Below are 24,897 nucleotides of genomic sequence, written 5' to 3' on the forward strand. Positions count from 1 at the left end.
ACTGGCTTTTTGCGGCGTTTTTTTTACCTATAGCGGCGTTTTTAAGTGCCACAAAAAACACATGCGGCGTTATGACAAACGCCGCAAAAAGCGCCGCTGAAAATTGCGCCGCTAAAGTTTACGGCGTTTGTGAACGAAAAATGCCGCAATAGGTGTTGATATTTAGCGGCGTTTTTCATACAAACGCCGCAATACGTGTTAATTTTTAGCGGCGTTTTTCCACAAACACCGCAATAGGTGTTGAGATTTAGCGGCGTTTTTATCACAAATGCAGCAATATGTCTTGTAATTTAGCGACGTTTTTCTTGCAAACGCCGCAATAGGTGTTGAGATTTCGCGGCGTTTTTTTGATACAAAAGCCGCAAAAGGTCTGGTATATAGCGGCATTTTTAGGATACAAACGCCGCTAAATGTAAGGTATATTACGGCGTTTTTTTGTTACAAACGTCGCTAAATAATGCATAATTTAACCAATTTAAAAATTATGTTCGATTACCCTAAATCTATTTTTTCAACCTGTTCCATTATCCAACAAACAAGACAGCAATAACATCAAACTCTATATCCATAACAAGCAACATCAAATCCAATATAATAAATAAAAGTTTTCATTAACATAATATAAGTTCAGTTAAACACGGTTCAATAACATTAACAGAATGCTAATAACTCCACTAATGAGAATGAACAAATTGCAGCTGATAAACCACAAAGAATTGGTTGTATTACATTCAAGATAAAGACTCATTGCACGAGCCAGATGCTCCTTTCCAGCTACTCCGTCAAGCAGAGCAGTAATAGGATAGAAAGTCATTTCAATGACATCAGGAGAGGAACGAACGGTTTTTACCCATTGAGTGTGATTTTGTTCCAGATCATCTCCTCCCCTCCTCCGGAAAATGACCGTAACATCCTGCAAAAACATCTAGTCACACATCTGGAATTGACTAAGAGTAAATGATATACAAAAAAGAATGAGTTCCAGGTAAATCATGTAAATAACGTCTTTTGGCAACCAGAGGCAAGCAGCCATATCCACTTTCAAACATAAAAAAATTGAACCACCAAACCTAATCCTAAAGCAAGATATACTCGAATATCTTTTGGCAACTAAAAGCAATAAACTATGCATGTTAGCCTCTCCTGTACACTTAATCATGATCGATGATGTCATTACTGTACATCATTGCCATACAAAAAACTAAAGAGGAACAGTAGGAAGAATGACAAGAACCACCACCAAAATAAAGCTTAGTTCCACTGCATGGGGTGGCTGCATTATCTGATCGAACAGTAAATTGTAACAGAATAGCACCCCAATGATATCAAATATTCATAAGCAAATTGATTTCCAGTTTTCACTAATAAAACCGACAAGCCATCTAAATACCTCTTTCCCATTAAGATATGGTGCGTTGGAAGGTTGAGGGTATATCCCTTGACTGTTGAATAATCTAGGATCAACACCCTGTAAAGTTTAGAAATTATATCAAGACAACAATGGACAATGAAGGATGATAAAAATATGATAGAAACAATGTGGAACTACCCTTATCCTTCAATTTGATTTGACCTGAACTATGAATTTCATTGTCAGAGAATCTCTGGTTTCCAATATCCTGCACATAGTTTTTAATCTCCATGGTAGATAAAGGTGAAGAGTGATGTTGTTTGACGTATATCTCATCTTTACCACCAATAGTTACAGAAGTGATGACGTGTGTCCCGAGAGTTTCGATGAAACTGTAAAATAGAGCAAAATTAGGACTTGAACCTATATTGTAAGAATTTTACATTAACCAACAAATAGTGCATACCTTGCCAAGGATAATGGATCCCAAGATATTGGGACGGCTTGTTTAACCTTTTCTTGCAACACCAACTGGGACATTGTAAGCTCTAACTTGGCAAGTGGAATGTAAAATCCATCTACAGAGAGCATCTACGTGACCACGAAATCAATATTCATCAAACCGATAAAGCTAAATGCAGAATTGAAACTACCAAGTGGAAAACTACCAGACACATTTGCTTTTTTTATTAAAATACTCCACCATCTGCAGTTGGTAGTTAAGAAAAAAGTAAATTAGAAATTGTTAAAATCAATACAAATCATTTTGAAAGAAATCAAGTCAAAGCAAATCATTGGAATCAAACACCAACAATCAAACATTACATGTATATTTCCATAGGACATACCATGCAAGAAACTATTTAACTACTCTAGGCCAACAATTAACACTAATGACAAATATCAATTCTTACAGACTACAACCTCGCAATAAATCTCCAAACTTTTACTTTGAGCTAAACCCAGAAAATCACAACATTATTTTACCTCATGAAAATTACAAACCCCATAACTATGACAGCCAATAGGCTCCTGGGAGTTCTTGATATCTTTGGAAATATTGTGCAGAACAAGTTGATCGTCCAAGTAGACATCCCTAACGTGTTCCTCGTCGATTTCAACAATCCTATAACCCGCAACACCTTTACAGTATAACAACCTCGTGTCAAAGTTGACATCAAATCCTCTCCCTAATGCCTGAACTGCGTTGATTGCAGTGTGCTGAGCAGCTGCATTTCCATTTTCCCCCATTTTTCATCACCAGAGTTCCCACTTCAAACACCAACTTTTCCCTCGATCAGAATCATGCCAAGAACACAGAATAATCTTGGCTGAAAAAAGAAAACCCAATTTCCCTATTCCACTGAAATCCGAAGAGATCGAATGAGCTATGAAGATAATCAAAAGGCACAGCAAACCAAAGCACGGAGATTTTCGTGTAGTTCTTTGAGAGAAAATATGGAGTTGACCCGAGGGAGAAGACTCGCTAGAGATACGGCGATGAGAGAATCAAGGGTTCAACTTTTAATCTAGATGAAATCTCAAAGATCACGATTTAATCCTATGGTTTCTCTTGAATGCCCCACAAATTGAGTTTCTAGATGACTAAAAATTAGAAAACAAACCAAAACCAAAGCTGGGTATTGCGAAAAGATTATAAACAACTCAACCAAAACAAGAAAGAACTTATAAACACTACTAAGAGGGCAAACGAATGAAGAGAAAGAAAGCCTAACCTGGGTATCGCGAAAAGCTTCTCTTTTTCGTCGCGAAATTTTTGATCCGGGTCTCAAATCAAAGAGAAATCAAAGGGAAATAAGGGTTAAGAACAAGCTGTGTTGGATTTGGACGCAGTGAAGGAGATGGATGTTAGTTCTCTGGGTAAATTGTAATCGGCGGGAGGGAAAGGAAAATCGTGATGGAAAAATGGCTAGGGCTAGAGGAGAATTAAAACAGACTTTGCGGCGTTTAACAACACAAACGCCACTGAAGGGTAACTTGGTGGCGTTTTAAATAAAACGCAACTAATGTTAATAATATTTGCGGCGTTTTTTGTACAAACGCCACTAAAGTACGAATCATTTGTTGCGTTTGTTACCAAAACGTCTATATATGAACCTATTACGACATTTTTGTAAAAACGCCGCTAAAATACTATTTTATTGCGGCGTTTATTAAAAAATGACGTTATATGTCTAAAGTTAGTGGCGTTTCTATGAAAACGCCACTAATTCCAATTCTTTTGCGACGTTTATATTAAAATGCCTCTATAGTGCTACTATATAGCGGCATTTTTGGATACAAACGCCGCTAAATGACTACTCTTTGGCGGCGTTTGTGCCATAAACGCCGCAAAATTACCACTCTATTGCGGCGTTTGTTGGAAAAACGCCGCTAAAGTATCATTTGGCGGCGTTTGTATTATAAATGCCGCTATATTCCAAAATATTATGGCGTTTACTCCCCAAACGCCGCTACAGAACACTTTTTTTGTAGTGGAATCAATTAACTTAAATTTATAGTTTTAGTTGTCTCGTATAAAAACATAAAAATTATAAATAACATGAGTGTGTGTGCATGAACATTAATTGTTAGAATTGAGCCAAAGCCCTATTAGAATAAAAAAAATAAGAACCAAAATAACTATTTAATATAACTTTTTTTCATTATGCCAAAAACTCTAAAGGGCATAACTAGATATATTTTTTATACATGTTATTCCCCGATATTCATGACATAATATGTGATTGCATTGTACAAACTTGTAGACCCAATATCTTCTAGCACTACCCAACCACCGCCAAGTCCTCAGCCATGGCTACCACCACATCTGCCACCGTGTCAAAATTTTCGGGACCCGTATCCAAAACTTTAACCAAGGTTCCGGCAGAATCCAAGCTAGATTTGGCTTTGGAACCAAGAAAGCACCACCACAACCGAAAAAAGGCCTCCCCGAAACCACCACCCGACCGTCTCATTTGATTCCGGGGCGCGAACACACCAGAATGGCTGGACGGGACAATGATCGGAGACCGAGGGTTCGACCGTTTCGGGTTTGGCAAGCCGGCTGAAGACTTGCAGTTTGATCTGGACTCGTTGGACCAGAACTTAGCCAAGAATGAAGCTGGTGAGATCATAGGGGTGATTAGCGAGACGGCGGGGCTGAAACCGACTCCGTTTCAACTGTACACGGTGGTGTTCGGGTTGCAAAGGTTTAGAGAGTGGGAGCTGATTCATGGGAGATGGGCAATGTAAGGTTGAGTACTCTTGGTGCTATCGCTGTTGAGGCACTCAGCGGAATTGCATGGCAAGACGCAGGAAAGGTATGTCCTTTAACATACTTGCATTTGCATTTTGCATGCAATTTTTTTTATTAATTTTAAACTCATTTTTATTCAAGATTGTGATTATCAATCTATTTTAATTAAATATATTCACATTATCAACATTGGGTGATTTTAGTATATATTTAGAATCTATAATATGTCTTAATGTTAAAATGGGACTAATCTTGTCTTACCTTTGAGTGTGTATATATATATGCGGTAAAGTAAACTCTAGTCCTTGATTTAGTAATTTGTTAAATTTAGTCCTTGAAGTTTATTTTATTTTATCTTAGCTCTTGAGTTTAACAAAATTTGATAAAATAGTCATTGAACAAATTGACATTATGAACGAAACAAATTTAAGTGAAACAAAATTTATTGAACTGTTATAAATGTAATTAATTCTATTAATCTTTTACATTTATTATAACTTTGTGGTGTATAATAATTCTATAAATTTAACAATTTATAATATTTAAAAATTTAATAACTAAAACGATCATTTAAATATAATTCAATTATCTTTTATGCACTTTATCTTTAATATTTAAATGAATCAACTTACCTAATGTTAAAGAATCGTTGTTGTTCCTAGAGATCACTGGTTTGAACACTCATGGTTGCAGCAAAGTGATATAGCGTTCATTGTCAAATGATTGAGAGTAATTAGAATATATACAACTTTGTAATCATCTTAACCTAGTCAAAATAAAAATAATATTTAATTGATTTTAAAATATTAATATCGTATTAATGAGATATTTCTGTTGTTTAACTGTTTAGAGAGAAAATGATATGGATGGTGATGGGAGGGGTTCGGACTCCCAAGTATATTTTTGGTTCAATTACACTTTATGGTTATGTTAATTTCGAAATTAATAAAAGTAAACTTTGACTTCTAACTTTTTCTTATTTAATTACCTTTCTAAGTCTATACGAGTTTTAAATTAAAAATCACAATCTTCATTTTTTTTTGGTTTAAATATTTCTTAGGTTATTAGTAATTTTGAAGTTAAGTGTTAGGTCCATGTATAAAACTCACATATTGGGTTTTAGTATATTTGAATAGATAAATATATATCCCTCTTAAATTTGATTAACATCATTCGTCAAATTTAACTTGTTCATGCGGTAGGTAGGTATGTATGTTTTTATATTCACGTCATCTAAACCTACATTAGACGTCCAAACAATAATTTGTTTGATAAGAAGACCTTGATACAATATCAAAACTTTAAAGATCCAGTTAGAACGTTTTAAAGTATATAGATAAATTAAAAACGACAAACGTTTGGTAAAATTAAGCCTTGTTTATTTATTAAAATGCCAGATTTTTGTGTTGTATTTATAGGTAGGGTTAGTGGAAGGATCATCATACCTAGGGCAACTACTTCCATTTTCATCGACCACATTCATATGGATAGAGGTATTGGTGATTGGATACATTTGAGTTCCAATGGAATGCGGAGCTTGACCCTGAGAAGAGGCTCTACCCGGGTGGCTACTTTGGCCCACTTGGCTTAGCCTCCCACCCTGAGAAGAGGCTCTATCCCGGTGGCTGCTTTGGCCCACTTGGCTTAGACTCCGACCCTGAGAAGAGGTTCTATCCCGGTGGCTGCTTTGGCCCACTTGGCTTAGCCTCCGACCCTGAGAAGAGCCTCTATCCCGGTGACTGCTTTGACCCACTTGACTTAGCCTCCGACCCTGAGAAGAGGCTCTGCCCCGGTGGCTGCTTTGACCCACTTGGCCTAGCCTCCGACCCTGACAACATTGATTCCCTCAAGGTGGCTGAGATCAAGCATTCGAGGCTCGCCGTGCTTGCTTTCCTCATCTTTGGGGCAAGGGTCCTATTTCCTTCGTTGCTGCCTTTAACACTTGATCAACTCTTTCTTCTATTGCGTTCTTGTAAAACACATGCAAAAAATAAAAAAAAAACCATGTATTTTTTCATTGTTGACAGTCTTATTTTATCACTGTATGTCATCTGCATTTTCTAATTTTTCGTGCCGAAGGGTTTGTTGACAATTATCTGTCTTTGGATTTTTCAAAAGAAGTCGTTTTAATCTTTTATTTTTTAAATCAGGTTGAATCAATTGATGAAAAATAATAGACATTAAACTGACATCAATTAATGCTAATCAATTGATATTAAAATTTTTAAGCATACTAAGTTACGAGGCTCACTAAGTTACATTAAATTATGAGACTGATCTATGATGATGATTTGGATTAATACATAATATTAATCATTGGTAAGAGAATTAAATTATATCAAATTAAAATATAAAGATTATATGTCCATGTTAAACATTATACAATAGGGTTGTATATTGTGGTCATTGGTCACATCTTTTGTTTAAGGCGTGGATTAGAGGTGTTTATGGACCATGTCGGATTTATGCATATGATCAAGGGCAGTTTGTTTCATTGAAATTATTTTACGGAAAATATTTTCCGTAAAATGAATTATATCTCTTGAAAAACAAAAATGTTTTTGAGTTTGTTATGTTAAGTTCGAATCCTACCACCGTCACTCTTGGTGAGCAATTTGTAAACTCCTATGTAAATCCCAATTGTGTATTAAGTATGCACTGGCCGTGGATTGAGGGAGCTACCCTTACTTAAACTTTTTTGTACCAAAAAATATTATTATAATATAATCGAGTATATTATTATAATATTAAAAAATATAATATCGTATTATTAGAAATATTATTAAATATATTTTAAATATTTTAATAATTAATATTTTTATTAAACTGATATTAAAAATATATTAATATCAAATTCCTAAAATAAAATTATTTCAAGTATTTATTCTTTGAAGTGAAAAATTCGGAAAATGATTTTCGAAAAATCAGACCATAAGTCATTTTTCAGAAAATTCAAAGAAAATTTGTTGACCATGAAAATGTTTTACGTTGACTAATCAGTTTTCCTCAAACCAAACACTGAAAAATAAGAAAAACATTTTCCAAAAAACATTTTACGTGAAACAAACAAACCCTAATATACTTCATATTTGTTTAAACTTATGTATGTTTGTAAATAGTTAATTCGAGACCGTTTTCAACCCGCCCATATTATTGTTTTATTTTTTAAAAAAATATTTATTCTATTCTAATTTGATATTTAATATTTTATACATATCCTCTTTCATTATATTTATTTACTTGTTATTCTTTTACACATTAACAACTCAACTTATTTTTTTAATTTTTCTACTATATATAAAAATAAGATGAATTAAACTTGTGTAAACTAAAATTTATACAAGTCTATTTGAATGCTATATGTCCTATTTAGGTTTTAAGATTTATGTATTCTAAAATTTTATAACTTAAGATATAGATTTAGGGTTTTAGATGGTAGGTTTAAAATTTGCACAATTTATGTATCAAAGAGTTATTCTAAAAATAACACAACGTAGTATAAGTTTTTTTTTAATTAATCTGGACTAAATACAAAATAATCTCTGTTCAAAGATAACTTTCAACCATTCGACATTAAAATGAACCAGAAGTACAAAGGAAGGAATATCCATCCTTGAATGGTGAGTAAATAATCAGAAATATTGAAAGAAACTTTGATTTTGTTTATGGACAAGCAGTATGCATGCGTCGTCTGATTTAGATTAAATTCATATACGATAATAATATCATATATAGTTGTACAAGTCTATTTATGTTCCCAAATACCGATTTATATTAGAGTTTAAATCCGATTCGTATTTCAAATAGGTCTGATGTTGCATAAAGAGGCAAGACAAATCTTATTTGAATGGCATATAATTGTCATTACAACAAGAAAGCATAAGCATAATTCAGTCGACAGAAGAAACTCACCCGGTTTCGATCGTCAAACCAAGAGAACATGTCGGATACGTATGCGAGAGGTAGATGTACGTATCTATTAAGGAATGTTCGCTTCTTTAAATAAATGGATTGAACTGAACTGATCTCTACTCCAAGTAAAGCGACTTGAAGGTACATTGATTCAAGACCAAACTTCTCAAGACATCTTGAATCATAACAAATTCTTAGCCAAGTGAATAAACCATTCGCTTGGACAGCTCTACACCCACCACCCGCTGGTAGCTGCGCAATTGCGTTTCAAAGTAATTCCTTTCAATGGGACCAAATGCTCGTTGTAGATCCTTCGCAAAGAAACCGTTAATTAGATTATGGATCAATTATACAGGAACGTTATCTGATACACAGGCTGTATAAACTAAAGTTGCATCATTTTTTCGTAACAAATATCTCGTGGAGAAACTTATGAACTAAAGAAGGAAATCACGACATAAAAAGCTCGGTAAACTCCCTCCCGGGTGATTATAAAATTGCAAACATTACTCTTATTATAAAGTTAGCATACAAATAAGAGCCGAGTAAAAAAACACCTAGCATTTGCTTACCTTGTATCTTAATCGTGAACCTCTCAGTCCAACTAAAACATTAGTCAAATCGCCATTATCTATTGCGCCAGATCCCAAGCCACTTGTTTCCAGCTCCAATTCATCATCAGAGTTGTCAGATTCAATCTCAATCATCTGTTCATTTCACCCATAAAAACATCATTTGAGTCTTCTAGTCCATTCTCATCATGCTGCAAGTCCATGAGACTTTCTGGATTACACGATTGGGATGACTCTCCATCTTGTAAACTGACATAATCAGATAAGATGACGTATTTCTGTTTATCAAGCATCGACCTCGCTAAATGAAATGCAACCCACCTGGAAATATTATTTCAGCTCATAAAACTTTAAACCACCAGCATATGCAGACAGTCGTAAACATTTAATATGAGAACTTCAACTCTAGTTATATACAACATGGGCAAACTAGAAGATGAATTTCGAAAACAGTCAAGAATATCAAGCAAAAACAGAGAATATGAGATTAAAAAAGGTCATAAAGGAGAGAAGAAAGAAGAGATCAAGTTTAAATGCCTGGAATATTAAAAAATGGACTGAGTTAAAAAATCGCTAGATGCCCCATGTTTTTGGTTGTTTGCTTAAGTAACTTTTAAGTCTAATACAAATGCACCATAAAGCTTGCATTTTACGGCATTCAAAATCCAAAATCTGCAAGTGTGTGTAAATGCACATGGTCGGTGGAGGCAGAACTTACTGGTAACGAAGAGGGCAAAGAAGCTCAGATGGGTAATATGCTGCTTTATATCTCATCTTGCTGCAGGAATGTATATAATAGCCCATATAGTAATACTGAAGACTAGCACAATACGCTTGATTCTCTTTCACCCAACCAATCTCTTGCAAAGCTGAATATTTACCCAATGATAGAAATGCATAATCAGGATCCCAGAATAAATACTTACTTGACAAGCATCTGGGAAGGACGTCTACTACACCAACGGCAACTAGCTTGCCATCAATCATGTATTGCTGATGGAATGAGCCGAAACCACATGGAGGAACCATGCCATCAGCAGGTGGGGAAACATAAAATAAGGGAGTGTCAACAAGAAACCTCCTGTATGAGCTTTCTGTGACACGATCTGGCGGATCATTATGCACTTTAATTTGATATTGTTTATACAATGCATACTCTTCTGGATCGAAACTGGACCTTTTCAAATGGATCTCAAGCTTCCTCTTTTGCCCTAGACGGTGTTCAGAGCTCTTCTTGGCAGAAGAGCCATGACTTCCACTCCCAGATTCCTCAGGCAAAACAACAATTTGAACATCTTTATCTAAAGATGCACTTTTATCGGTAGAATAAAAATTAATATGCCCCTTGCATGCCCTACAGGACAAGCCATAAATCTTTGCTAGCTGATTTAAAGAAAATGCCAACTTTTCGGCAATAGATTTGGGACACAGATCAATTTCTTCTGCTATTTGTGATTGTTGGCCATCCCTCTCAGCTGATCGTGTCCGCCTCAAAGTGGCTGATATTTGGAATGCAGTGTTGCTGGTGTATAAAAGATCTTCTGACCCTTCAGCTGCTAACTTTCTTTTGGCATGTGGAACCATTTTGACCGCAGCTTTTGGAAATTGATTTCCAGAAGGAAATTCCCCACTTCAATAAATGTATGCACCACTTTGTCTATTTCATTAGATAAACGAAGCATAAACTCTTGTGTCTTATTTTCCCTTTTATTGCCACAAAAGAAAGATTCATTCCCAGAGCTTGAGACTAAATGATTGACAGAGCTGCCTGTATGCTTAGAAGCATTTTGATCATCAGCAAGTTCCATTGATTTCCTCGCCTCAAGTGTGCCATCTAAAAACCTAGGCATACACTACTGTCAGAGCTCAGGATCTACACATTCCAAAAGAATGTGATGAATGCATGTTCAAACATATGTCCATATTCAGAAACCCTTTTTGTCGCTAGGAGTATGGTGGTTACTTGGCTCAATTAGAAAAGCTTATCTTGGATATGAAAGTATCTTCCTTTTTAGCAATGCCATTTTCTTAAAACTATACTACAACAACAAGGTATTTGACAATTTGCAATCAGAAACCAGACAAAAACAGGCTATGAGTACGATTATACCTCTGCATTCGTCTATAAACTCGACGTTGCTCCTTAGAAGGGACAAAATCATTTGCCTTCAAACGAATAGTATAAGATGGGCAACATGTCCCTTCCATCTCAGGTTTGTAGAGGAAACAACCGGATCTCCTCCAACCACGGTCAAGAAGATCTAACAAGAAACAGTAGTATAAAACCAAAAAATGTAAATATATAGTCTTATCAAACATTATAAATCAAATTAATCTTAATGATCACTACCCCGTAACACTCCTTCAATTCCAAATTACACATATCCTTGACAAAAAAAAGTTTTCTTTTGCAATTAAAAAAATTTCTAAAACCAAATTACATATTCCACTTCTTCAATAGACAATGCATGGTCAGAATTTTATTTTCACAGGTAAAACAATTCGAAAGCATAAAATTAACTAAGAAACTTGCTGAGAATAAATTTCAAGAAAAAACCTTGATAATCATTAACTGTAAGACTATGCGCCCATAAACCTGCAACAACAACTCCAAAAAAGAAACCAGAAAATATCAACAAAAAGTTGAAATAATTTAGAATCCTTAGCAATATCTTAAATTACTTTTCTACTAATTATACCTAAATCAATAAAAATTAAGTCAATCATATCCAAATTGAAATTGAAAACAAAATCCAAGAAAAAAAAATAAAGAACCGGACCGTGAGAGATGCTGGTTCGACCAGATGATTTACAATAACCGCAGGAGCTTCTCCGGCGGCCGCAATCGACAACCAAGCTTTCTTCTCTGCTATTGCTGCTGCTCGCCTCGTTCTTCATTTTTGATTCCTTCCGCAACAAAACAAACAGGGAAAATAGGACTTTTTAATGAATTTCGAAGCATTTTTCACCCTTTGTAAAGTACAAACGACACCCTTTCTTCCCGTTCCTGATATTATGCCTTAAGTCCGTATACTATTCATATATTTGAAATTTAGTCATTTTGTTTTTACTTTTAGGAATTTACCTATACCTTTGAGATTTAGAAATCTAAATTCAATTGTTAATATTATTAAAATTCTTATATTGAATTTATCGATTTATATTTAAAAAAATTAACTTGACAGTCATATAACAAAAATATAACTTTATATTGGTCAGAAGTAGTATAGGGATCTGACTCCCAACTTTTTTGGTAAAATAATATTTTAATTTTTTTTAATATTAATTAAATAAGATTACTTTCCTTCTCAATTTTTAAATTTAAATACTTAATAAATCATTCTTTCTCCTAATATTTGATTAAAATTATATCTCTGATGCTAGACATCAGTTTAATAGAAGAATGTTAACGATACTAATAATTAGATTCAATTTTTGAATATAGAGTGATTAAATTCTACCGTAGCGAAGAGGCAGGCTTGGAGCACCAAGTTCACGATCTTCTTCTGCTGAACCAGGTCCTATTGGCAGATGAAGACGGTTAATGGTGTAAATGAACTGAGCAATTGATAAATTATTTATGAATTGTTCGTATAATGTTTGTTTATGAGTTAAATAAAAAAATATAAATAAAATTTTTATGTTCATTTAATAAACGAATTGACATGAATAAATGTGTGTTCGATTTGTTTATGCTTACGAACAAACCCGTTTATCTGGCTCTTGTTTATTTTTTTATATTTTAAATATTGGTGAAGATACGAATTAAATAGACCACATGATGAATTTTAGAGTTCAAATTATGAAGCCTAAGGAGCTAAAGGACTAGTGACATAATTTTATCATTTTTGAACATATAAACGAACATATCCATTGATGTTAAGTGAACATGTTCGCAATAATATAAACGAACTTATCCGCGAATGTTAAATTAACATGCTAACGAACAATAAATAAACGAATATAAACACTTTAAAAAATAAATAAACAAATATAAACACTATTAAAAATTTAAATGAATACAATCCGTTCATAATCGTATTTAAATATATATATATATATATATATGATTTGTCAAAGGAATCGCTAGATAATGACTAAAGGGCATATGGTGAGGATCTCCTAAAATTTTCTCTTTTAGATTGCTTACATTATGATCCATTCCATGACCGTACAACAATCTAAATATGCCAGATGAGGGCGGCCATTGATAGGAATGTAAACTAGATTAGATAAATCGTAAATTATTTAAGATTTATTTGATCAAAGTTTGATAATTATTTTATTAAAATAAATTTGATTCGAGCTTGATTCGAGTTCTTAACGAGTCGAAATGAGTTACTTAATACTTGACTCGAAAAGTTCGCGAGCAACTCGAAAATATAATATATTAAGATTTTACAAAAATAAATTATTAATAATATTTACATTTATATGTTGATTTTTTAAAAATACAGTATAAGGTTTTCATGTATTTAATATTCAAATTCGAGTTTGAGGCTTTAATTGAGTTAAGTTTATGATTTTTTTTATTTCAACTTTTTCAAGCTTCAATTCATGGTTTTGAGTTCAAATTGGGCTTAAAAATTTTAGCTTGCGAATTTTTAATCGAGATCTACTTCAAAGTTTTCGAGTTGAGTCAAACTCGACTCGTTTACCTCTAGCCATAGGTGGTAGATGCTACACATGTTTTCTTCTCCAATTTCTACACGGTATTTTTGAATTACAAAACAGGCTTTAACTTGGTCTTGGAGGTGAGTATATACAAAACATTATAGTCTCATAGGGAACCTAGATTAATTAAAAGACATTGGCTCCTCATGTGTGAGAATATTTTCAGGGAGGTTTTGTTGTGAGACAGTTAGAATAAGGCTAATAAACAATATGATCAGTAAAAAAAAGCATGGTTTTCAGAACTGGACCGGTCAACGAACCGACTGTGCTATCGGTTCACTGGTTCAACCGGTCGAATCGGTCAGACCGGTCATAAGAACCGGACGACATCATAATTATTTAAAAAATTAAATAAAAATATCAAAAACATTTAATAAAAAATAAAAAAATTAGGTTGAACCGGTTCACGGTCTGGTCCGGTTCGAGCGGTTCGAACGGTTCCTTACGGTTCACTAGAACCGGTTGAACCGGAGTAGAATGGACCGGACAAGGCAGCGATTCCCGGTTGAACCGGCCGGTCCGGTCCGATTTTCAAAACACTGAAAAAAAGTTATAGGTTAAAAGTGTTGTATATAATGTTATAACTGGAAGTGGAAAAATTATCAATCGGGTTAACGTAACAGGTTGAACTAAAATGTTATACAGGGTAAGAAAATGAATTATAAACGTTAAATGTTATGAACACTATTAATATTTTAGGTTGAGTCTAAAATGTTATCAGAGTTTAAGCTGATGGAACATTAGATTTTTCTACGATAAGAAAATAAGTTAAAAGCTGAAAATGTTATGAATATATATAAGAAATACAATTGCGTCCAATAATGTTACGGTTCACTAAGAAATAGGTTGTGGTCTGTAATGTTAATATTTTTATTAATCAAATAGTTGCGTCCAAGAATGCCATGGTTCACTAAAAAAGCATGTTGCAATCTGGAATCTTAATAGTTTTAATAATAAAATGGGTTGCGCCTAGAATGTTATCAAAGTTTAAGCTGATAGGGTTTTGGACTTTCCGACGATACAAAATAAGTTAAAGCTGAAAGTGTTATATATATATATAAGAAATGCAGTTGCGTCCAATAATGTCATAGTTAACTAAGAATCAGGTTGCGATCTATAATGTTAATATTTTATTAAGAAAGTAGGTTGCGATTTGTAATGTAATGTTAATATTTTTTAATAAAATAGGTTGCATCCAAGAATGTCAATGTTTACTAAGAAATATGTTGCAATATGTTATGTTAATATTTTTATTAATAAAATAATTTGTGCCCAAAAACTAAAAAAGGTTCAAAAATTTAAATATCGATACTTAATATATTATTATCGATACTTTTAAATATTAAAAAAATTGAAGATAAGATCGAAATTTAAAATATCGATACTTATGCGGTAATGATTGATACTTTTAAAATTTGAAAAAGTTGATAGAAAGATCGAAATTTAAAATATTGATACTTATGTGAGGGTGATTGATACTTTTAGATATTAAACAAGTTGATGAATATGATCGATAGTTAAAATATCGATACTTATGTTATGAGGTCTGACACTTTTTTTATTTATATCGATATGTATGCTCTTGTATTTGTGGAAAAGTTTGATACTTTGCAGCATTCTCATTTTTCATGTTTTTTTATATCAAAAGTATCGATTTTTGTGGAGAAGTGTCGATATTTATTATGAGTGAATCGCGAGATAAATTATTTAAGAAATCAGTTCGAAATATAAAGTATTGATGCTTAATCTATATTGATCGAATACTTTTGCATAAAAATGTGCTACCTATTATGTTATCATGAAAAACCTATTTTGTCTTACTTTTACTTAATATAAATAGTTTCATACTTATAATTTAAACATTTGACATTAAAAAAAGTGCTACCGAGTACGTTATCATGAGTTATAACACCCCAAATTTTATGCCAGTAATTTCGGGTTTACCTGAAAGGTGTGTGGACATTGTAGAATTTATAATTTGAGTCATTGAACCAAGTGGGCTTAATTGGGTCGTTTGGAGCCCAATTAGTCATAAAAAGAGGGTTTATAAATAGTTAAAATATGAGAAATGACCAAATGTGTAATTCTCCCATTTTGCAAAGATGAAACCTTTTATCTCTTTCATCTTCTTCTCATCTCCATTTCTTCATATTTCTTCTTCTTTTTCCTCTCAAAAGGCCAAAGCTAAAGTTAAAAGAGAAAAATGGGGGTTTTCGACCAAATCATAAAAGAAAAGAGTGTTGCTAAGCAAAGAGCTTCATTTCGGAATTCAAACATCAATGTAGTGTATTTCTAATCCTTTGGAGTGTTAAGGCTTTCTTAAATGTAAAGTTTTGCTAAGATTTGTGTAGTTTAGCATAGTTTAAACTTAATTTCAAGATTTAATGACATATGTAAAGGTGCTTTTATTCTACCTTAAATAACCTTTTAAAGCTTTAGCACATGATTAGAAACCAAACTAATACCTTTAGAGTGATTTTGGGTGTTTTTCTCAACCTAAATAAAATATTTAGGGGTTCAAGTATTGATATTAGGATGAACAATATTGATACTAGATGAATTGGGGCAAAAATTAGGGATTTCGGGTAGGGAGCATTGATATTTCTAGGGAGAGTATTGATATTGTCCTTACAGTATCGATACTCAGGGTGACAGTATCGATATTGTGCCTATTTTTCAGAAACAAAATGTATTTTCAGTACCGATATAGGGGTATCGATACTTGACCATAGGGTGTCGGTACTGCAAGTAGAGTATCTATACTACTCATTTTAGATGGTTATATTTGACCTATTTGAGAACCGTAGGAGCTAAGGACGATCCATAATAGTAAGGCTTAGTCCGTAGGGGACATGAATGACCAAACATACCTAAAAACACTCGTAGGAGTGGATTACAATAGATGTAAACATACTAAGCGTAATACGTCGAAATATCTTTAGTCAAGTACGTATACAAATGGTTGAGAACGAGGATCGTTATAGTATATGTACCGACAAGTGGTACGATGAGTAAGTTAGTTTCAGAAATAAATAAAGTGTGGCATTCGGAATATAAGGTTCGCTACTCAGAGTTAAACTCGAGTCAGGTATTAGGCTAGTGAATAGTATAACCAGTTAACAACAAACACATAAATCATCGTAAAACCCCAAAATATGTAGAGACTTCATTAGAGATATAGAATGACTAAGACACCATTAAGTAATGAACAACCAGAATAGAGCAACTTAATAACTAACAGTAATAACAGACTAATAAGTTTTTGCATAACGTTCTAGACGAGAGAACAAGTGAGTTAGCAGCTTGTGAGATGATGACCTCACTTTAGTGAGTCCAACTATGCTAGGGTATAGTCAGGTTACCTTAGTTTCCCTAGTGGGGCATTTTTAGTGTGTGAGGTACTTTAGAGGCTAATTAGGGCGTAAGGCCCAAACAGTCGTGAGGAGTGGGTTAGTGATGTCAGAGTTGCGTGGTTTTGGGCCCTTAGATATGTATGTATAGTTGGTTCAGTCAAGTATAACATATATCCTTAAAGCTTGGCTTGATGGCTATGTGAGATCAAGCCAATCCTTCAGTTGAGCGAGAATTGTATCGATGCTTATGACATCGGGTTCCCCATCAATGATCTACTTGATGACTCTGTGAGGAATAGGAGGTCATTCAACAGTCTAGTAGGAATTGCACCGATGCTATGTGACACAAGGTTCATTCAGTTAACTAGTGATTGATGGCTATGTGAGATCAGATACTAATCAAGGTACATTTAGATAATGCATAATACAATCATGGTGTATTCAAATAATGCATATTACAATTAGGGTTGCATTCAGATAATGCATAGGAGTTGATAACTTTGTAAAAAGACTCAATTTCTAGTCTTTTCTTTTTAAGTTATTGCTCGTCTAAATAAAGTTTGCACAACATTTTAGTTGCATTTAGGTTATATTTGCTCGTGGTGGATAGGTTTTGCTTCGGTAAGATTTATTTGGTTTAACTGATGCTGCTGAGGAGAAAGGGTTTGTGTGGATTGTGTATGTGCAGGAAACTTACAGAGGAAGAACATTTCAGTCGTGACAACATAATTTGGAAGGGCCAATGGAAGAGAAAAGAACGTGAGGAGTAGATTTATCTCGTCGCGGCAAGATTTATCTGAAGAGTCTGAAGCGGGTATGACGAAACCGCCTATGTCACACGCCATCTGGATGATCTACTTCACGTGCAAGCAAGCCTTAAATATTCTAAAAGCTGCCAGCCGCCTTTCCTTTTTAAGTCTGGATAAGATAGCAACAATTATTTAAGGAATCTCCAATCATACGAAACCCTAGGAGATTCTTCCCTATAAATAACCAGTCGTAGCCGCCAAAAGAGGGAGGCAAGGAAAAGAGAGAAGAGCTTTACTTAAGGCGTGAGCGAGCAACTACAATATTTTCCCACCGTTTACCAATAGACCTTCCTTGGTGTCCTCCATAGCCAGACTGTAGCAGAGCAGTGATCAGATCTCGAGAGAGGCTGATGACCAAGGCAGGCGTAGTGCTAGTAAGTATTATCACGATAGAGCCCCTGATTTTGGGAGTTGTTCTTTCTTTGTTCTTAAATTCTTTGTATGTTTGGGGTTGTATTAAACGTTGAATCTTTGATGATTTTTTTATAGCACCATGACTATCTTACTTGGTGTTAATCTTTGTTTTGCCTAGACAATTATTTTTTGCTTTATGAATGATGAATTATGTTTTTTCTCATGATTGTTTTGTTCATTGTTTGAATATTTTACCTTGACACTGTAAGAGCATCGAGAGATTGACTGGGGTTTTGGTAAAACATGTCTTGGCAATGTAAAAGCATTGAGAGATCGCCTTTTGATTAGATATGATTCTTAGATTCGAGAAAATTAAGATAGATCTACTTGAACAATGGAATGGATCTGGGATGGTGATGTTCTAACTTGTCTACCTTAGAGATAAGGAGCAGGTTTCAATCGATTAAAAGGGATAGACACTATAGTAGGATAGACAACGCCTATAGTTCACAATAAGAGGTATTGCTACAACAACAGTCTGATAAACCAAGGGTTGTAGTTAACACTGAGTAGTATTGCCATAGCAACCATCTAAGAATACTTAGTAATCCTGTTGGGCAGCTTAAGCAAGTCATAGTAATTAATAATAGACTTAGTGTACTTGTTGTCAATACAAAATATTAGCATAAGTGCTCCGTGGTAAGTCTGAATATGTGAGGTTGTTTGAATTATATTTAAATCAACAATTGTCTTTGTTTTGTTTTAGTAGTCTGCATCTTTATTTTGCCTCAACCAAACTTTTCTGCAATCATGTTTCCTTGTTTTATTAATATTAGCTTTTTAGTTTGACAAGATAGTAGGAATTAGCTCGTGATAACTAATTCTAGTTGTGGTGAAGAAAAATTTCTAGACCAATCCCCAAGGAGACGATACTCACTTACCCTATATTACTTGATTCGATTGTGTATACTGCACAAAATTGATTGCCTTAGCATATACATTTACAAGCGATCAAGTTTTTATCACCGTTTCCTGGGATTAGCAACTGACGAAATTCTTATTCGCAATAACAAGTTCTTGTCACCTTATATTTATCTAGTCTAACGTAGATTACTATTTTCTTTTATAGGTTTTTATTATTGCATGACCCTGAGATCTGCTAGTAAACCTTTAGAACTATTCGACCATAAAGTTGAACAATCGTTCAGACAAAGGCTACGTGCCCAAAGAACCAGAGAACATTTAAACCAACTTCAAATGCAAGACAACATGGGAGATTTAGAGACCCTGATACAGCAATTAATCTTCAAGTTGTAAGACCAAGAGCGATACGAGATCATTTGAACCCAATTCTCGATGACCTTAACCCAGACATAGTGGCACCTAAAATACAAGCAACTCATTTTGAACTTAAACCGGTGATGTTTAATATGTTAAACTCTATTGGCCAATTTGGTAGTTCACCCAATTAGGATGCTAGACAGCATATTCGTGCTTTCCTTGAAGTTTGCGACTCGTTTCGACAACAAGAGTACATGAAGACGTGCTTAAACTAAAACTCCTCCCTTATTCCCTACGCGATAGAGAGAGAGCCTGGCTCAGCGGAGTCCCTTCCGGCTCAGTGGAGTCATGGGCAGATTTATGCAAGAGTTTCCTACTTCGATATAATCCACCCAATATGAATACATAGCTTCGCAATGACATTGTAAGTTTTCGCCAAGGAGATGATGAATCAATGTACGAATGTTGGGATAGGTACAAAAGTATACTTCGCAAATGTGTTAACCATGGATTTCATGACTGGACGCAAGTGGTGATATTTTACAATGGAGTTAATGCACCAACTCGAATGATGTTAGATGCCTCAGCAAACGGTACCTTACTGGACAAATCACCCGATAAAGACTTTTACATCCTCGACAGGATAGCAAATAATGATTATCGATTCCCAAATACAAGATTAGGAACCGACAGAAAAATATCTGGAGCATATGAATTAGAGGGTAAGGATTCGGTAGTGGCTCAACTTTCTGCCATAACTAATATGTTGAAAATTTGCAATGTCCTAATGAGGTAAGAGAAGTCAAGGTGACCAATAACGCATGCATATTTTGTCACAGCAACCATCATGAGAGTGAATGTCTGGAAAACCATGAGTCAACTAATTTTGTGGGCAATTATAACCGGAGCAATAATAACTCCTATTCAAGCACGTACAATCCTGGTTGGAGACAACACTTGAATTTTTCATAGAGCAATCAAGGGAACAGTAACAGTCAAGCAACAAATTACAGGCCACAACAGAATAATTCAGTCCATCAACATTTTCATAATCAGCATCATCAACAACCCTGGCAAAACAATAAAGGTATAGCTTTTTCCTCGAACACTAATTCCAATACTAACTCCTTGGAATCATCATTGCATGAATTTATGACTTCGACAAAAGATTTCATGGCTTCAACAAAGACCTTGATGCACGTCTGCAATAATTAAAAATCAAGAAAAGTTGCTACAAAGTCAAGCCACACTTTTGCAAAGCCATAGTTCATCTCTAAGAGCATTGGAGAATCAAGTAAGCCAAATTGCTACGGCATTACATTCTCAGCCCCAAGGAAATCTCCCTAGTAATACTAAAATCACTAAACATCATGGAAAGGAGCAATGCAGTAAACTTACACTAAGGAGTGGAACACAAGTTAACCAAAATGACAAGTTTAGGGGAGAACACCTAAACACTCCTCGCCATGACATAACACAACCAAAGGATCGAGCTGAAAATGAGGAACAAGATGAATCGCCTGAAGAGAAGGAAATGAGTGAAGGCTCAGGAAAACATCGTCTAGATAATGAGAAATTCATGGCAAGGCCAAAGATTCCTCAGTACCAACAGTAGATAATGTGTGGCCTCTTCCTCCGTTCCTTCAACGATTGAAGAAGCATAATAACGACATCCAGTTCAAGAAATTTGTTAATGTTCTGGACTAATTGTATATCAATTTGCCCTTACTTGAAGCCAATGAGCAAATGCCTTCCTATGCCAAGTTTCTTAAGGACATCGTTATGAAGAAAAGGAAGATAGAACGTGTTGCCACGGCTACATAAATATATTCTGCAGTAAGCAAATTCTGACCAAAACAAAAAGACCTGGCAATTTTATAATACCATGTTCAATTGGTAATGACTTTTTAAGACGAGCTCTTGTTAATTTGGGATTAAGTGTAAACTTGATACCAAAGTCCATTTTTATGAAACTCGAAGGATATAACGCTTGTCCAACCACAGTCATCCTACAGCTGGTCGATCGATCTTATGTGTGGCCGAGGGCAGAATAGAAGACGTCATAGTAAAGGTGGACAAATTCGTATTCCCAGTTGATTTCCTCATCTTGGACTGCGAAGCCGATGAAAACGCACCGATCATTTTGGGATGACCCTTTTTAACCACTGGAAGAATCCTAATAGATTGTGAAAAGGGAGAGTTCACAATGTAAGCAGGAGAGTAAAACGCCACCATCAATGTATTCAACTCCATGAAATATGTGGACGATTAAGAGGAACGCCAATGCATTAGAAAAGTAGAGGAAAAGACAATCCTTGGACGCGGTGAATCTCTAAGGCTCGACGAATACAACGCTTTGTACTATGACCCTACAACCGAGATGCATGAACATGAAAACTTTGGCCCAGACGAATTATTTTCAGAAGATGATTCTGAAAATTATGGCCTTGACAACAATAATCTGAACAAAGCACACAATGAGTGCCCTGAAAACTACACCAATGCAAGATACGAAGGAAATACCAAGGATCAATCAAGGCTTCTTCATAATAGATCAGGTATGAAATTCGAACCCTTAGATTATGATGAAGTTAATTCTCTAGAATCATCTTCACAACATGCACCAAAATTGGAGCTTAAAACTTTGCCATCACATTTGAAGTATGCATACCTAGGAATTGGCAGACTTGAAGGGAATTAGTCCTACCATATGCATACACAAGATCAATTTGGAAGATAGCCATAGCACTTCGGTGGAACCCCAAAAAAGGCTCAACCCAATCATGAAGAAGGTAATCATTAAAGAAATTATAAAATGGTTGGATGCGGGAGTGATTTATCTTATATCTGATAGTTCATGGGTCAGCCTGGTGCAATGCGTGCGAAAGAAAGATGGTGTGATCGTGGTTAAAAGTGAGCATGACGAGATCCTCACCACCAGAACAGTCACAGGCTAGCGCATATATATGGATTACATGAAGCTTAATAAAGCCACAAAGAAAGACCATTTTCCCTACCCTTTTATCGACCAAATGTTTGATAGGTTAGCGGGAAAAACATTTTACTGCTTCCTCGATGGATACTCAGGATATGTACCTATGCATTTAGACGAATGCCGTTTAGGCTGTGTAACGCTCCAGCTACCTTCCAAAGATGCATGATGGCAATCTTTTCAGATATGGTGGAAGAATGTATGGAAATATTTATGGATGACTTCTCCGTCTCAAGTGATGATTTTGACCGATGTCTTGGTAATATATCCAAGGTACTGAAACGATGTGAAGAAGCCAACCTAGTACTAAATTGGGAGAAATATCATTTTATGGTAATCAAAAGAATAGTGTTGGGTCACAAAATTTCATGCCGAGGCATTGAAGTCGATAAAGCCAAGGTGGAAATAATTGCAAACCTTCCCCCACCCACCAACGTGAGAGGTGTACGCAGTTTCCTCTTACATTCAGGCTTCTACAGGCGGTTTATAAAAAGATTTTTCTCAAATCTCTAAACCATTGTGCCTTTTACTTCAACAAAATCATCCATATGAATTTACTAATGATTGTTTGAATGCCTTCACAGATCTGAAAAAGAAACTCTCGACAACACCAATCGTTATCCCACCGGACTGGAACGAACCTTTTGAGCTCATGTGCAATGCTAGTGACTATGCAGTTGGAGCAGTGCTAGGGCAACAAAAAAGTAAAATCTTTCATGTTATCTATATGCAAGCCGTAATATTAATGATGCACAAGTACACTATACCACCACTGAAAAAAACTCTTAGCAGTAGTATTTGCATTCGATAAGTTTAGGCCATATTAATAGGTACTGAAGTAATTGTGCATACAGATCATTCTTCCATTAAATATTTGATCAATAAAAAATATGCAAAGCCTAGGCTAATTCGATGGATATTATTACTACAAGAGTTCGATTTAGAGGTCAAACATAGAAGGGGTACAGAAAATCAAGTGGCAGACCATTTATCTAGGCTAGATAACAAATTTGATTGTCATGACAACATAAATCCAAGAAGATTTCCCTGACTAGAAAATATTATTTATCACGGATGTGCCGTGGTATGCTGACATAGTTAACTTTCTTGTTATTGGTATTATTGATTTATCTAGCCAAGTCCGAAAGAAGTTTCAACATGATGTGTGACATTATTACTGGGATGAACCATTTTTATTCAAGCAATGTGGAGACCAAATAATCCAAAGATGCGTTCCAGAAGAAGAGCAGAAATATATTATACACCAATGTCATTTGTCACCGTATAGAGGACACTTTGGTGGAATAAGAACAACGACAAAAGTACTTCAGTCCGTATTTTATTGGCCCACCTTGTTCAAAGATGCGCATGAATTCTATAAGTCATGTGATAGATGCCTACGAATAAGGAACATATCAAAACGGCATGAGATGCCATGGCAAAATATTCTAGAGATTGAACTCTTGACGTATGGGGAATAGACTTCATGGGACTATTTCCCACATCATTTGGAGATTTGTACATTCTCTTTGTAGTGGATTATATATCCAAATGGGTCGAGGCCATTGCAACACCTAAAATTGATTCCAAAATGTGTTAAAATTTTTGCACAAAAATATATTCACACGATTTGGAACACCAAGAGCTATCATTAGTGATGAGGGCACACATATTTACAACAAATTGATTGTCAAGGCACTGAAACGATATGGAGTATGGCATATGATCGCTATGGCATATCACCCTCAGACTAATGGACAAGCCAAAATATCTAATCGAGAAAACAAACAGATCCTTGAGAATGTGGCCAACCCAAGTATGAAGGACTGGTCACCGAATCTAGATGAAACACTACACAACATTCAAGCCATTGTTGGGAATGTCCCCGTTCAAACTGGTCTATAGAAAACAATGCCATCTACTTGTGGAGCTTGAACATAAAGCTCACTGGGCCATCAAAAAGTTAAACATGGATGCTTAGCTTGCTAGAGAAAAAAAACTCTTGGAACTCAAGGAGATGGATGAATTCAAAGCACACGCATACGAAAATGCCCGTCTATACAAAGAGAAAACAAAACAATGGCATGACAGGAAAATATTGCCTAGTCAATTTTATTCTGGATAAAAGTATTGCTCTACAATTCACATCTCAAGTTATTTCCAGGCAAGCTAAAATCACGATGATGAGGACCGTTCATCGTACATCAAGTCTACAACAATGGAGCAATAGAAATCCAGAACCAAGATGATGGTTCCATCTTTAAGGTGAATGCGTAGAGGCTAAAGGAGTACAAAGGAGCCCCAGTCATGCGCTACAAATCGACATCAATGGAACGTGAT

At 35.0% G+C, this 24,897-nt stretch overlaps 3 pseudogenes; 1 reads left to right on the forward strand and 2 right to left on the reverse strand.

The window, feature by feature from the left end:
* Positions 1-503: 503 nt before the first annotated feature.
* Positions 504-2,764, reverse strand: LOC120206246 (annotated as a pseudogene).
* Positions 2,765-4,165: 1,401 nt separating this feature from the next.
* LOC120206239 lies at positions 4,166-4,779 on the forward strand (annotated as a pseudogene).
* A 3,651-nt stretch (positions 4,780-8,430) lies between these two features.
* LOC120206256 lies at positions 8,431-12,023 on the reverse strand (annotated as a pseudogene).
* Between the last annotated feature and the right edge of the window lie 12,874 nt (positions 12,024-24,897).

The sequence above is a fragment of the Hibiscus syriacus genome, unplaced genomic scaffold (assembly GCF_006381635.1).
Source record: "Hibiscus syriacus cultivar Baekdansim isolate YM2019G1 unplaced genomic scaffold, ASM638163v2 tig00013565_pilon, whole genome shotgun sequence".
Taxonomy (NCBI): Eukaryota; Viridiplantae; Streptophyta; class Magnoliopsida; order Malvales; family Malvaceae; genus Hibiscus; species Hibiscus syriacus.